Below are 14,557 nucleotides of genomic sequence, written 5' to 3'. Positions count from 1 at the left end.
AGAACCTACATTGGGAGTTGTTAAGAATACATACCTGGCTTAGATGTAGCATCTGCCCTCACAACTTTCTTAGTGAAATGAGGTGATGAGATGCCAAACATAAGATCCAGGAATGAAAGTGAGAACTTTCATGAGAGGGACAAATGAAATAGGTTTGGAATTTAAAGAAAAATAAGGTCCAGCTCCATATGAGTGTGAAATGAGGAAAAGTTTATGGAAGGTATGGCATTTAAGCTGAGTCTGAATAAGAGATTTGGGAGGTGAGGACTCCCTGCCAGGGGAATTGTAAGGTTACAAACTCAGAAGCAGCTAACGTTTTAAGGCAAGGGGGTAAGAGGCACTTGAAGAAGGAATTGAGTTAGAGGGATAGGTTTTGTAGATTGTAAAAGACCTGGAATGTTACAATGAGAAATTTGAACTTGGCTTTGATTTTTGTATAACTTAATTTTAGATCTGTCTTTCATTACAAAGCACCTCAGATTCATTTAAGAAAGAGGCAGCATCAAAATAAATAAAGTTGAAGCTGGCTAAAGAAGTGTTTTTCATTATTAAGGAAATGAGATTCCTAGAGGTGAGAATTTTGTTTCCCTTCTAGTTCTCAAAAGTCCAAATCCAGTTGGTTTCATTTGATCTACTATTCTGTAGACTTTGGAATACCTTTCCTTACCACCAAAACTTTGATCTTACTTAGTACTTGGGAAACCTCCAACTAAGTAATTACTCCTAGAAACCAATGGGATTTGTTTAAGGGGTATATCTTTTTACATAGCATGTGTAGTTTTGTGGTATAATGCTTAAGTGTATTAAAAAGATTTTTTAAATGCACTCTAAAGACATTTTCATTATTTGAGAAGCTGATATTGGACAGTTAGAATACCTGCGTTCTGCCCCAGGTTGTGTGACCTCAGATTGATTTTTTTTTTCCTTTAAACTCTTTTGGCTTTATTTTCCTTATGGGTGAAATAAAAATAGCTAACATTTACAGAGCTACCAAATGCCAGATAATATTCTCATTTCTTTAAATATAATTATATCCCCATTTTATCCTCACAGCAGTACTGTTATTGTCTTCATTTTAAGAATCTTTTTTTTTTCTTTTTTTATGCTGGGGATCAAACCCAGACCCATGTACTCTAGGCAAGTGCTGTTCCACTGAGCTACATCCCTAGCCTTAACCTCATTTTAAAGGTTAAGTAAATCACCCAGAAAGCTTAAACAACTTTCAGAAAGCCATAAAAAAGCCACACAATCTATAATTCAAAAGTATGTGCTCTTAACTGTTGTGTTATGCTACTTCAAAATGAGAAGATCATATTATACCAACATTTCCTAAATTGCTTCTCATGACACTAGTCCTACAATATAATTTGTTTAAAAATAAAAAGGATCCTAAAGTAAAGATCCTAAACCCCCACAAAATGTAGAGATTATTCATATTCACCTATTAAAGGATCTGAGAAGCCCTGCAATACATACACTTCCTATATTTATTTCATCCAGTGTTTCTTTACCCAATCTGCAAATTTCTTTGTGTCTTGTATACATTTTTTTGTGTATACCTATTAACATTCTGTTGAACCTAGGGTTCATAGAACATGTTTTAAAAATGCTGGGATCCATCTGGAAGGTTCATTCCAACTCTTGGCACTTAATGATAGATATGGAGACTATGAGAATTCCTTTCCAAGTTTCAAAATTGCTTTATTTGGAGGGGGACTGAAAATTTATATTGGGAGCCATAAGTTCAAGGCTAGCCTGGGTTGCATTTTTTTTTAACATTTGTACATATTGACTCTCAAGACTTCATTTGCTTTCTACCATTCTTTTTCTTCTCTCTTGCTGGGTTGCATATTTTCTCATTTGTTGCATATTTTCTCATTTATTATTTTAAAAAAGAGACTTTCATTATAGATGTTTGCCATGAAATCAAGATAAAACATTTTTAATATATGCATGGTGCAGGGCTTGTTTTCCTAGAAATTTTTCTCTGCTATTGGAGGCAGTGTCACTCAGGGCAGGGCTTGCTTTGGACATGTGTATGGCTGATGAAATCATTATATTATTGGTACTCCAGAGGCAGATGTCTCATCTTTTATTTATTTTTGCAGAGTATCTGAGTTATTACCAATAATTGTGGCAACTAAGGAAAAGAAATGAATTCAGAGACCTCTGAATACACCTTATTACCTCTCTTCCTTCCTCCCTGGAAGGGAAATGAAAAAAATATGGTTTATGGTTCATAGCTTTTCCAACAGTAAAGAGCTTATAAATGTCAGCAAGCTCTGTATCCAGCTCAGGAGTGCAAAACTAACAAAGCAATTGGGTGGTCTGTTTGGGAAATAAAGTCTGTACAGGATGTAGTGGTGCTATACTACTTCAAAAACTGAGAAGATTATCTTTTATAATCTTCACATTTTCCCCTTTTTTTAACCTTCTCTCTCTCTCCTTTCCCTTGCCCTTCTTCCTCCCTCTCTCTTTCCTTCTCCTTTCCCTCTCTTCCACTCGTATCTCTTCCTTCTCTTTCTCTCCCCAAATCTACCTTGCCTTCTCTGTCTGCACACACATATGCATACAATGGAAAATGTATGCATAGCTAAAAGTATACCAGGTAGAAGACCATTCTTACCACACTATTTCTGAACCAGAGGGGTTTCTTGTGCCCTTGAGTAGAAAGAGGGAAGAAACAGTAATTGCAGGTCGCCTAAGACATTCCAGTCTGTTAATAAGCACAGGTTTCCTGCCATGTGGAGCCCTATAGGAAGATCAGCCTGTACAATAGTTTTACCATCCACTGAGGATTCCTCAACAACTATGTTACAAGTGTTGCATAATACCCTGTATACTTGGACAGTGTACACTTTTGGTAGTGTGTTAGACAGATTTTTGTCACTGGGAATCAAAATACTTGACAAGAACAACTTAGAGAAGGAAGTTTATTTTGGTTCACAGTTTCAGAAGTTTAATTAATCTTAGTTTCATTGTTTGGGGCCTGAGGTGAGGTGGAGGAAAGCTGCTCATCTCATGGTGGGATCAGGAAGCATAGAGAGGGAGGGAAAGGGGCCTTAGGGAAGATGAACCCTCCAGGGCATACCCCTAGCAAACCACCCCCTCCAGTCACAACCTACCTGCCTACAGTCACCACCCAGCCTGTCCACTCAAACCAGAATGGACTGATTAGGCTATAGCTATCATAATCTAATAATTTAAAACTGAATATTCCTGCATTAACACAGGATCTTTTGGGGGACACCTCACATCCAAACCATAACTGGTAGATAGTGCCCAGGGTCTTAGCAGGAACCCTTTTGTTGAGAATTTCCTGCCATTCAGAGCTATACAAGATTTCTGGGACAGGCACGAGAGAGGTAATAGATACTTTACTACTTTAAGTCCTAATTTCTGCCCCTTGCCCAGTTTTCCCTGAAGTATATTTCTTTACCTAAGTTTAAGAGAGTAAGCCCCTGTGCAGCTGACATTGATTTCTTCTATTAACCTAATCACAGTGTTGTCCCTTTGGAAGAACAAGCCTGCTTTTTCTTCTAGCTTTCAATTGCCTGAAGTCATCACGTGATTATAGTCAAACTACTCCCCTCAAATTTATATATCACTCCTACATTCAGTTTAGCACAATACCTCTATATTAGCTTTTCATTGCTGTGACAAGTACCTGAGGAAAACAAGTTAAAGGAGGAGAGATCTATTTGGGGCCACAGTTTTAGAGACTTCATTCCATGATTGGCTGGCTTCATTGCTTTTGGTCTGAGGTGAGGCAAAACATCTTGGTGGAGAAAAGCCAGGAATCAAGGAGGGCAGAGACCATGGGGGAGCAAGATATATTCTCCAAGAGTATGCCCTCAGTGACCTACTTCTTCCAATAATGTTCCACCTGCCTACAGTTTCCACTACTTCCTGAAATAGTCCATTCAATAATATTAATCCATCAAGTGGATTAATGCAATGATGAGGTAAGAGCATTCATGATCCAATCAGTTTCTAAAAGCGCTACCTCAACATGGCTGCATAGGGGACCAAGTCTTCAACACATGAGACTTTGGGGAACATTCCAGGTATAAACTATGATAACCTCTTTTAAGCTTCCCTATCAGGAAAAGAAATGCTTTACATCCATGTTTCTCTTGTAACCATACTTTGCAGCTTTCCTCATAAGTATTTTGCCAATCTCCTGCCATTCTGTGTCTGAAGGTTAGTGTGGATTCTTTTTTTCCTATCTAGGTTTCTAATCCTATACTGTCTCCTAGGTTCTGAGAGTCTTTTATATATATATATATATATATATATATATATATATATATATATATATATATAAATTTCTTTTTAAATTAACTCTATTCTTTCTCTAGTCCCTCCTCCTTCCATATGTAATTGACCAATTTTTGCTGTATTCCTCTTACTCTCTTTTAACTTAAGCTACCCTTTACCCCGCTTTAATATTGTCTAAAGACTAAATTGCAACAAATTCAGTTAAAGATCTAGCTGCCTTCTTTTACACAATTCATGACTGGGTTAGCTTCCATTCTATAAAATAGAAGGAAAGCCAGGCCTGGTGGTGCATACCTATAATCCCAGCTACTCGGGATGCTGAGGCAAGAGGATCACAGCCCGAGCCTGTCTCAAAAATGGCTGGGGACAAAGCTCACTGATAGAGAACCCCTGGATTTCATTCCCAGTTAAAAAACAAAGTGAGGACTCTCAATGGGCAATATCAGTACAGTGGGTTTTGTATGGTAGGAACAAACAAACAACAAAAGAAAACAAAATTGATTATTTGGCTTTGCATGGTGGTGCATGTCTGTAATTTCAGCAGCTTTGGAGGCTGAAGCAGGAGGATCACAAGTTTAAAGTAAGCCTCTGCAACTTAGTGAAACCCTAAACAACTTAGTGAGACTCTGGCTCAAAATAAAAATAAAAAGGGCTGGTGATGTGGCTCAGTGGTTAAGTGCCCCTGGGTTCAATCCCTGGTACAAAAACACAAAACAAAACAAACACAACACAAAGAAAGTAGAACTCATTGGTTAACATCAGGTTATTCCATTTTCCTTTCTTGGGAGGTTTGAAGTAGAAAGGTCTTATTTTGTTTGCTCAAGTCAACTGGAATCTCTTGTTTTCTGGAGGAAAAAACTAGTTTGGAGATCTGTATGCAGTATGATATTTAGTATAAGTGGCTTCATTTTAGTTTGTCAGGTTTGTTGTAACCTAGTGTAGGAGCTTAGTCAAAAATAATGGCCTCTCATAATTTTGGTTAACAGTATATACTCCTCTAGCAAATTTGGCTCTGTTCTGGAAATAAATGTCTTCCCAGACTGTACAATAAAACAAGAAGAGTATTTCTTGGGATTGGAAAACAGTCTTAAGAATGACTTTGAAGGGCTGAGGATGTTACTCAGTGGTAGAGCACTTGTCTAGCATGCATGAGGCTCTGGGTTCAGTTCCCAGCACTGCTGAAGAAGAATAATGACTTTGCAGGACAGAATTCAAGAGGAAAATGATCAAGAGAGATTTTTTTCTCTCAAGCTACATAACTGCACTGGGTTATAATAAAAATTAAAATGAAATGTACAGTTCAATACTTAGTGCATAATGGCATCTCTATTTTGTTATTATAGCTTTTGTTCTTATATATTTAGCCATGAACCTTGGAGACTATCCCTGGAAAAATAAGAGGATAAATTTGTGATTCTCTAAATCTCTGATTCTCAATCTTGGCCACATACTAGAATCACCTGAGGAAATTCTAAAGATACTCAAGATCAAGATCATTTACATCAGAATAGTCTAGGAGTGGGACCCAGGCATCAGTATCTTTCTTTTTATTTTTAATTGACATAAAATACTTTTACATATTTATGGGGTATAGTGTGATAATTTGATCTATGTATACACTATGTGAAGATCAAAACAGAGTGATTAGCATTTTACCACCAAGTTTCCCATTTGATTCCAATACTCAAATAAGCATGAGAACCATTGCCCTAAAGTTATTTTTTAATGATTCCATATTCCATGGATTTCTTCATGTTTTTAGTTTTTTTAACTGCAAATTTTATTTAAATATGATGTTAATTAATTTGGATTAATTCCGATGGGTACACATTAGATTCACCTTCAATAAATTCCAGTGTGCCACCTCAGAACAATTAAATTGATCTTTGGGTATAAGGCCACATGTGTCCAGTTTTGTTTTGTTTTGTTTTGTTTTAAAGCTCCCTTTGCATATGTCAGGTAGGACCACTGGTTTACCTGAAAGGAAATTTGTGTTTATGAGGCTAAGCCACTGCTTAATTTCTTTGCAATAGCTGAAATATAATTAAAGAATTATCCTGTAGGGCTGGGGTTGTGGCTCAGTGGTAGAGCACTTGCCTAACACGTGCGAGGCCCTGGGTTTGATCCTCAGCACCACATAAAAATAAATAAAATAAAGGTATTGTGTCCAACTACAACTAAAAAATAAGTATTAAAAAAAGAATTATCCAGTAATAATCGATGCTTCTGATTTACAATGTAGAGACAGATACATATGCATTTGTTTGCAATAACCTCACATGTCAGGCATAATTTCTCCTATTTTACTGATGAAGAAACTGTGACACCAAGAGGTGACCTAAGTTTCTTAATGTAGCTATCCCATTGGTACAGCTGGAATTTACACCCAACATTCCTATGGTAGTGTTGCCATGCACAAAAACTTGTGGATGGATTTAATTAATTAATTTATTTATGTTTATATTTTCTTTCAGTCTTTTAGCCAGAGTAAGTAATCACACAATTTGTGTAGAATATTTTTTGATCCCACCTCTCTTTATACATTCATTCATTTCTCAGCTTTCATTGAGTCTATCTGCCATAAGGCTTAGAATACGATGAACGTGGAAAAAACAGATTTCAAAATCAGCCCTGTTGTTAACTATTTGTATGACTTTAGATAATTCATCATCTCTTTGGACCACGGTAGTCATCAGTGCAGCCTGAGATAAAAGAATGATGGGGTGTCTCAGAAGTCCAATTTAGAAAATATTTCAAAGAGGAAGTATTAATAACTATGTCAAGTGCTGTCTTTAGGTCAAATAAGATAAGGATTTACAATTAGCCCCTCCTTCCATTCTTTTAAAATTAATAGATGCTGTTTCTTTTTCTTTTTCTTCAGGAATAAATAGTATTTTAATGCCTTAATATTGAAATCAGTTATACACATATCCACCAACTCTTATATTTCATTGTTTATATTGGGATTTATTCATAGTATATTAATTTGATGAAGCATTCTCAGCAAATTTAGAACACTGTGCTTAATATTTGAATTTAAGTCAGGTAGTCTAGTAAGTTATTTCTTATTCATCATTTTAAAATATTTATAAAATGAGTTATTATAACATATCCTTGAGGAATCATTTAAGAGGCAAATACCTTTATACCTTTGGATTTTTTGTCTCAATTCTTTGACACTATAAATAATGAGTGTCTTTGGAGGTATCTTCATCTTCTGATTTTTTTCACAGTAAATTTAAATTTTGCTAGTTGTTTTGCAAAATGTATAGCCACTTGTGTATGGAATATAAGTGGACCTGTTCTTTTTCTGTAAATTTGAATGGCTAATGTCATGAAAAAGAATGGTCTTGCAGCTATTCATCCATAGTACCATCAAATTTGAGATTTTCCAGTAGCATTTCCAGAGTTTCAATGCTAATCTGGTCTCCATTTATGCTTTATCAAGTATGACCTAGCCAGCAGATGTCTCAGAAGTGTTGATTATTCCATTGCCATTGCCAAATGCTTGATGTTTAGGATTCCAAACAGACTAGATATTAATATAGATCCCTGATCTCCTTTCTGGTGTATTTTACTGCTGCCACATCATATCTTGTCTACTTTAAAATGACAAAACACAACAAAAATGATTACATACATCTTAGTTACAGAGTCATGATCATTTAAATTTATTGGGTTCAACTCTTTAATTGGTAACATTCACATAATCATTCAACACCCTCTTTTGGGTAATTATACCCCTTTTAATGTTGCAATTAAATTTGAAACCAATTTCTTCAACAGTTGGCTTGAAAACTGTCATTGTTTAATTGGTCTGTGGTGCCATTTTAGCCTTAGTTCCACCTTTCAAACAAAGTTTTAATGAGACACAGCAAACAACACAAGGCATTGAAACCTGCATCAAGAGGTACATGCTCCCTACTATCTTGACATTTTCTGTGTGGATTCCACCTTTGATCTTTTCTGGTGTATTATTTCTCTTGAGTTCGTTTCTGCCTGTTTAGTTGCCCATCACACAAATCTGGAATCATTTCACATCCAGATAAATGTTGAGGCCTTCAGGTCACTAATATTCAGGCTTGGTGTACTGTAGCCACCTCAGATCTTCTGTATCCACAAGGGGAGTTCTAGGAGATAGTCTATGACTACAGACTATGAGGATCTAGCTACTGCCTCCCACTATAACATTGTCAGCAATTTTAGATCATATAAAAATAGAGTGGAAAGCACAGAGAGTTCCCACATACACCTTCACCACTCCTTTCAGGTTCTCCTCTTATTAACATCTTAATGAGTCAATATTGGTAACATTATTATTAATTGTAACCCATACTTAACATTACCTTCCATACTTTGTATTATATATTCTGTTTTTTTTGACAAACATATAATGACATGTATCCCCTTATATGAAATCATACAGATTAATTTCATTGCCTTCAAAATCCCTTATGTTCTGGGCTGGGGATGTGGCTCAAGCGGTAGCGCGCTCGCCTGGCATGTGTGCGGCCCGGGTTCGATCCTCAGCACCACATACCAACAAAGATGTTGTGTCCGCCGAGAACTGAAAAATAAATGTTAAAAATTCTCTCTCTCTCACTTTCTCTCTCTTCTCTCACTCTCTCTTTAAAAAAAAAATCCCTTATGTTCCATCTATTTGTCCCACACTCCTTTCTCCTGAACTCCTGGCAATCACTAATATTTGTACTCTCACTGTAGCTTTCTTTGAAATGAATGTTATGTTGTTGAAATAGCATAGTACATAACTTTTTCAGATTAGCTTCTTTCCTTTAGCAATATGCAATTAAGGTGCCTTCATATCTTTTCATGGCTTGATAGCTCATTTCATTTAATCACTGTATAATATTCCATTATATGGATGCAGCACATTTAGCTTATGCATTCTTGTATTGAAGGAAGGAAATTGGTTGCTTCCAAGTTTTGACAGTTCTGAATTAAATTGCAATCAACATTTGTGTGCAGTTTTTTTGGGTGGACATTACTTTTAATTGTTTTGTATAAATACTAAGGAGCATAATTGCTGGAACAGATGTTAAAAGTATGTTTAGTTTTGTAAGAAATTTCTAAACTGTCTACCATCTTGGCTGTACTATTTTTCATTCCCTCTAGCAACAAATGTGAGTTCTAATAGCTCCACATTCTCGTCAGCATTTCAGCAATTGGTGTTGCCAATATTTTATATTTTAGTCATTCGAATAAGTTTTTAGTGGTATCTTGTAATTTTTAATTCTCTAATGGCATAGGATATTGAGAATCTTCTAATATGCATATTTACCATCTTTATATCTTTTTTGATGAAGTGCCAGTTCATACCTTTTGCCCATTTTAATTGTATTGTTTTCTTATTGTTGAGTTTTTAAAGTTCTTTTTCTATTTGAATTCCAGTCCTGTATCAGAGATGTGTTTTGCAAATATTTTGTGATGCAAGTATAAGAAAGTGAAATTTGAGGCTGGGGTTCTGGCTCAGCAGTAGAGTGCTCGCCTTGCACATGCAAGGCCCTGGGTTTGATCCTCAGCACCACATAAAAATAAATAATTAAAATAAAGGTATTGTGTCCAACTAAAAAATAAATATTTTTTAAAAAAGAAAGTGATATTTGGAGACATATATACATGGATGGAAAGTGATGTAAAAAGACATAATGAAAAGATGTCCACACCCAAGCAAATGAGAGAGGAGTAGAACACATCCTTCCCTCACCTTGAAGGAAATTTCTGTTATTTAAGCCACCCAGTTTCTGGTACTTTTTTATGGCAGCTATAGAGAACTAATGCACCAATATTTTGTGAAAGATTTTTGCATCTGTGTTCATGAGAAATACTGGTGCTTTTCCTTTATTTTATGTCTTTTCTGGTTTTAAAAGTGGGATAATGTTGGCTTTATAAAGTGAACTGTTTTCTCCTGTTTTCTGAAAGAGTGTGCAAAGAATTACCATAATATCTTCCATAAATGTTTGGTAGAATTCATTAGGGAACCCATCTAGACCTGATGCTTTCTATTTTGGAAGACTATGGATTTGGTTTCTTTAGTAGATATAGTCTACTCAGATTGTCTGTTTCTCTTCATATGATTCTTGTATCTTCTATCTAGGTTATCAAATTTGTGAGCATAGAGGTGTTTATAATGTTCTTTTATTCTGTCACATACACGGGATCAGTAGGGTTTGCCCTCCTTTAATTCTGATGTTACTTGTGTCTTCACTGTATTTCCTTCTTAACCCAGATAAACTCATCAATTTTTGATCTTTTCAAAGAAACAGCTTTTGACTTTTTTATTTTCTGTGTTGATTGCTTATTATAAATCTCATTGATTTCAGTTCTAATTTTTCAATATTTTCAACTTCTTATTTTAGTTTACTAAAGTGGAAGCTTATTCATTTTACTTTTTAAATTTAAAATAACTTTTTCTCATGTTTATGGAGTACTGTTTAACCTATTGTTTCATGTTTACATTGTTTAATATTTAAATTGAGTTAAACATATCTACTTCTTCAAACATTTATCACTTTCTATGGTGAAATTATTGGTTTTAGATTCTTTTTTTCTAACATATTTTTTCAGCTCCATAAATTTCCATGTAAGTAGTGCTTTTGCTACATCCCACAAAGTTTAGGTTATATTTTTATTTAGTTTGAAATAATTTAAAATTTCTTTTGAAATTCTTGGACCCATGTCTAAGTTAGAAGTGTGTTGTTTAATATTCAAATATTTTGTATTTTTTCTAGCTATCTTCTGTTACTTATTTCTAGTTTAATGCCATTGTAATCTGAGAACACACCCAGATCCCTGTGCATGCTAGGCAGACACTTTACCACTGAGTTTTAACCTTAGCTATGAACTTCCGATTTTATACCTTTAAATTTGTGAAAGTGTGTGTGTGTGTGTTCCAGCCTGTGGTTTGCCTTGTCCATGTGAGCTTGAGAAGAATGTGTGTTCAGCTATCTTTGTTGAAGTATTCAATAGATTTCATTTATAGCCACTTGATCGATGGTGCTGGTTTAATTCAACTCTGTCCTTACTGGGTTTCTCCCTGCTGGATCTGTTTGTGCATAGAGGAATTTTGAAGTCTTCAACTATAATAAGGGATTCATCTGTTTCACCTTGTATTAATATCAGTTGTGCCTCACATATTTTGATGCTCTGTTGTCAAAACATATATACATTAAGGATTTTATAATGTGTTCTTAGAAATTTGATCCTTTTATCTTTTTGTCATGCCTTTTGGCTTAGTCCTTTTGGGCTGTAATAACAGAAATACCATGTACAGGATACTTTATAAACAACATAAATTCATTACTCAAGAGTCTGGAGACTAGGATGTCCAAAATCAAGGTGCAGGTAGGTTTGGTGTCTGATGAGGGCCCACTTCCTGGTGCATAGGCAACGTTATTGCTGCATACTCATGTTGCATAAGGGGCAAACAGGTAGTTAAACCTTTCATAAGGATATTACTCCCATTCATGAGGACAGAGACCTTGTGAGCTAATCTCCTCCTAAAAACTCCACCTGCTAATACTATTACATGAGGGTTAGGTTTTAACATATGAACTTTAGGCATACCAACTTTTAGACCACAGCACCCTTATTCTGAATTCTGCTTTGTCTTACTTTTTGATTACTGTAAGCATTCATTCACCATCTTTTTCTTTCAACTTATAAATGTCTTTATAGTGGGTTTCTTAAAGATAACATATAGTTTGGTCTTTTTTTTCTCCTGGTCTACTCTTGACAGAGTCTCTCTCTCTCTCTCTCTCTCTCTCTCTCTCTCTCTCTCTCTCTCTCTCTCTCTCTCTGATACCAGGGATTGACCGTCTCTTTTAATTGGTAAATACTTAAACAATTGACAAAGTGAAGGTTGATATATTTGAATTAATACCGATGTATTTTAACTGATTTCTGTTTATTGTCCTTGTTTTATTTTTTTAAATTTTTTTTCTAGTTGTAGGTGGACATAATTCCTTTGTTCCATTTATTTATTTTACTGTGGTACTGATGATTGAATCCAGTGCCTCACATATGCTAGGCAAGTGCTCTGCTACTGAGCCATAATCCTAGCCCCTGTTTTATGTTTGTTTCTTTTTATTTTTAGCCTTTTGGTTTTAACAAATTATTTTACACGATTGATTGATTAATTGATTGATTTTACATGATTTTACTGCTCTTTTCTCTGTCTCAGCATAACAATTATACTTCCTTTTTCACATATTTTCATTATTGCCTTTGAGTTTGTAGTAGACAATTTACAAGTGATCCAAATCCTCTTTCAAATAATACCATACCAACATTATAGGGAATGCAAATACTTTATAATAGAATATTCCAAGTGACCTTCTCCTCTCCCTTATAGCTTTTTGTAATTCATTTCAATATCCATAAACTATACTCATTGAATACATTGTCACTATTATTATTTTGGACAAACTTTTAATTATTAATTTAATTAAGAATAAGAAAAGTAGGGACAAGAGTTGTAGCTCAGTGGTAGAATGCTTGCCTTACATGTGTGAGACTTTGGGTTTGATTCTCAGCACCACATAAAAAATAAAATAAATGAGTAAATTAAAGGTATAAAAGTACATATTCATGTGTGCAATTCCCAGGTGAAATGTTTAAAAAAAGTATAAGAAAAGTAAAATATATTACTTTCATTTGTTCCTTTTCTAATATTCTTCTTAGTTTCTGACATCATTTTTCTTCTCTCTGATGGACTTTTTGTTTTGTTTTGTTTTTACCCTTTCTTACCAGGCACTTCTACTAGTGACAAATTCCTTCATTTTTTTTGTCTGAAAGAATCTTTATTTCTTCTTCATGTTGGAAGGATAATTTCAATGTATACAGATTTCTAAGTTGCTGACTTTCATTTTTCAACACTTTCTTTTTGCTTGCATTTTTCTAAAGAAAATCCAACATAATTTATATATTCTTTCCTCTCTATGTATGATGTTTTCTCCCTCTAGTTTCTTCAAAAAATAATTTGGGGGCTGGGGTTGTAGCTCAGTGGTACAGGGCTCATCTAGCATGTGTGGAGCACAGGATTTGATCCTCAGTACCACATAAATAAATAAAAATTGTGGGGCATGGTGGAGCATGCCTATAATCCCAGTGGCTCAGGGGGCTGAGGCAGCAGGATGGTGAGTTCAAAGCCAGCCTCAGCAACTTAGTGAAGTCCTAAGCAACTCAGCGAGACTTGGTCTCTAAATAAAATATAAAAAAAGGGCTGGTGATGTGGTTCAGTGGTTAAGTGCCCCTGGTTCAATCCCCAGTACCAAATAAGTAAATAAGTAATAAATAAATAAAAATAAAGGTATTGTGTCCATCTACAACTAAAAAAGTAAACAATAATAATTTTGGTGTTTATCATCCTGCTTAGTGTTCTGTGATCTTTCTGGAGCTGTGATTTATTTCTATTATTAACTTTGTGGAAATTCTTAGTCACTATTGGTTCAAATATTTTATCTTTTCCTTTCTGTCTTCTCTTTGATATTTCTATCATGTAAACGTTACATCTTTTGCAATTGTCTCATTGAATATGAATTTTCATTCTTTGTCCTCTACATTTCCATTATGGAAGGTTCTTTTGAAATTCCTTCAAGATTATTGTTTCCTCAGCTATTTCTAGTATACTGATGATCCTGCCAAAGGCATTCTATTATAGTGGTGTTGATTTTTAGTATTACCTTTTGAATCTTCCTTTGAGTTTCCACCTCTCTGCCTATAATGCCTATCCATTCTGTTATATTATCTACTTTTTTAAAAAAAACATTTCTTAGTTATAGACGGACACAATATCTTTATTTTGTTTATTTTTATGTGGTGCTGAGGATCAAACCCAGTGCCTCACATGTGCGAGGCAAGCACTTTGCCACTGAGCCACAACCCCCACTCCATATTATCTACTTTTTCACGAGGGTGTTTAACATATTAATCACATATATTTTAAAGTCTTGGTTTGACAATTTAACATCTCTGCCACATCTGAGTCCTGTTCTGATTGATGTGCATTCTGTCCTTTGAAGCTATTCTCTTTTTTGTTGTTGTTGTTGTTTGATACCAGGGATTGAACTCACAGAGTCTTAACCACTGAGTCACATCCCCAGCCCCTTTTTAAATATTTTATTTAGAGATCAGGTGTTGCTGAATTGCTTAGAGCCTCACTAAGTTGCTGAGGTTGGCTTTGTACTCAAGCCTCCCGAGCTGCTGGGATTACAGGCATGTGCCACCATGCCCAGCCCGAAGCTATCCTTATTTCTTA

The 14,557-nt window shown here is 35.2% G+C and overlaps 1 protein-coding gene, 1 long non-coding RNA gene and 1 pseudogene across 4 annotated transcripts in view; 1 reads left to right on the top strand and 2 right to left on the bottom strand.

The window, feature by feature from the left end:
* LOC120889005 (uncharacterized) overlaps positions 1-14,557 on the bottom strand; it is a 410,936-nt gene that overhangs the window by 286,762 nt on the left and 109,617 nt on the right. The window lies entirely within an intron of this gene.
* The window catches only part of Mtmr8 (myotubularin related protein 8), an 84,777-nt gene that overhangs the window by 3,593 nt on the left and 66,627 nt on the right, over positions 1-14,557 (top strand). The gene's annotated exons all lie outside the window — the stretch shown is intronic.
* Positions 7,425-9,629, bottom strand: LOC110599112 (RNA 3'-terminal phosphate cyclase-like; annotated as a pseudogene).

Source organism: Ictidomys tridecemlineatus, chromosome X, assembly GCF_052094955.1.
Source record: "Ictidomys tridecemlineatus isolate mIctTri1 chromosome X, mIctTri1.hap1, whole genome shotgun sequence".
Lineage (NCBI taxonomy): Eukaryota > Metazoa > Chordata > Mammalia > Rodentia > Sciuridae > Ictidomys > Ictidomys tridecemlineatus.
This window is presented reverse-complemented; position numbering and strand designations above follow the sequence as displayed.